Consider the following 2102-nt stretch of genomic DNA (forward strand, 5'->3'; position numbering starts at 1 on the left):
GGGAATATTTCTACATGGGCTGTCGTTTGTAATAATGAAACACGTCATAATTTTGGAAGAGGACACATTTTTCTTGACCTTGAGCACTGGTGGCTAACTTAGCTCTCACCACTTTTGTTTGTTTTTATTTTCGAGTTTGATAAAAAACAAAAAAGTTCGAATTTTTACATAATTGAATACTAATAAAACTTATGTGATATTTCGCAAAGGATGTCGCTATTTGTGTGTACTTTTGTCGTCTATCATGCATATGAGAGTTACATCCTCCCCACCACCCAGGAAGCTGGGGTGTGAGCAAGTGTCTCCTATTCCCTTAAGAAAGTACCTTCATGCGCGCCGCTCCTGTCAGTCAACATGGAGGCAGAGGACTCGGAGAAGGCCGTCATGGAGCACCAGCCGCTGGAAGGGACAGAACAGACAGTACACGAGGAGGAGGAGCAGGAGGAATCCGAAGAAGCGGCCTGTGGCGGCAATAAGCGGGTAGTGCCAGGTATTGTGTACCTGGGCCATATCCCGCCGCGCTTCCGTCCTCTGCTCGTCCGTAACCTTCTCAGCGCCTACGGCGAGGTCGGACGCGTCTTCTTTCAGGCTGAGGACCAGTTCGTGAGACCCAGGAAGGAAGCAGCAGCAGCTGCGGGAGGAAAAAAGCGGTCCTACAGCAAGGACTACAGCGAGGGATGGGTGGAGTTCCGTGACAAGCGCATAGCCAGGTGCGTGGCCGCCAGTCTACACAACACCTGCGGGTGCCCGCAGGCGCAGCCCCTTCCGTTATGATCTTTGGAACCTCAAGTACTTGCCCCGTTTCACCTGGTCCCACCTGAGCGAGCACCTTGCCTTTGAGCGCCAGGTGCGCAGGCAGCGCCTGAGAGCGGAGGTTGCTCAGGCCAAGCGTGAGACCGACCTCTATCTTCAAAGTGGGGAACGGGGACAACGCTTTCTTGCGGCCGGTGGGGACCCTGCTCGCCCAGATGGCTCCTGGACATTTGCCCAACGTCCTGCTGAGCAGGAACTGAGGGCCCGGAAAGCAGCACGGCCAGGGGGCCGTGAACGGGCTCGCCTGGCGGCTGCCCAGGGCAAGGCCCGCTCCAACAAAGGGCTCCTGGCCAGGATCTTTGGAGCCCCGCCATCCTCAGAGAGCATGGAGGGACCTTCCCTTGTCAGGGACTCCTGAGGGCCAGGGTGGCCCCTTCCAGCTCCTGGCCCTGCTCCGCTTCCTGTCTACCTCATACTAGAATGATCGTGACTATCCAGGCAAACATTTTACTGTGTTTCTCAGACCAAGTGTCTCTGTTAAGGGCCCAAATGTGCAAGTTTTGAGGGCTTCCACTATCCCCACTCTGAACTCCTGTATATGCCGGGCTGAGTCACCTAATTCATACTGTCATACTAGCATGATTATGACTATTGCATATACTTGTTTTGTTTGACTCTTGGCTGCCTACGTCTATGGGGTCCCCTAAAAATCCCACTTCCTTCCCCCAGGAAGGGCCTTTATTTCCAACTAGGGGGATAATGCCTAGTCCCAGCAATCTTTCTCTATGTAGCAGTCACAGGTGAGGGTGGTATTAGCATCTTTTTTATGTAGAAAAAAATGACAGTTAATGGCGTGGACTGAGTTGGGAAGAAATACATTTCCTAATGTATTTATAGAAAATAAAAATATTTTTATGTGCCTTTAAAAAAAAAAAAAAGAAAGTACCTTCATGTTACCGTCATCATATGTCATCTGTTCTACAGCTTTGACCCATCTGCTTTGAATCCTTGTGTTCCTAAAACCTCAAGTGGTAGGTCGTATAGCTAGATTGTGGACTGTCATTGAAAGCTTTAGTTTTTGGAGATTTCTTTCATGATCAAGACTGAATGCTCAAAGAAAGAAACAAAAGTAGGTAGGATTCTCTTCTTTCTTCTGTGCATTATTTAGAGATTAGTAAAATACAACTCTCCTTTTTATATAAAAGAGAGATGAGTTGTATTTTACTCATATCATCATGACAAGGACATGTCATCTTCCTGTGCCCAGAGGGACAGATAGAATACTTGTAAAGAATCTCAGCACCTGCCACAAACTCCAGGGTTTCTTGTTTGTCACTTTCTAAATAATG

General features: G+C 48.7%; 1 pseudogene across 1 annotated transcript; it reads left to right on the top strand.

The window, feature by feature from the left end:
* Positions 1 to 338: 338 nt before the first annotated feature.
* On the top strand, positions 339 to 1685 carry LOC105505095 (annotated as a pseudogene). Its single transcript, XR_001000697.1, has one exon. The product of XR_001000697.1 is annotated as an activator of basal transcription 1 pseudogene (transcript).
* The last annotated feature ends 417 nt before the right edge of the window (positions 1686 to 2102 follow it).

This window comes from Colobus angolensis, unplaced genomic scaffold (genome assembly GCF_000951035.1).
Source record: "Colobus angolensis palliatus isolate OR3802 unplaced genomic scaffold, Cang.pa_1.0 Scaffold98, whole genome shotgun sequence".
Classification (NCBI taxonomy): domain Eukaryota; kingdom Metazoa; phylum Chordata; class Mammalia; order Primates; family Cercopithecidae; genus Colobus; species Colobus angolensis.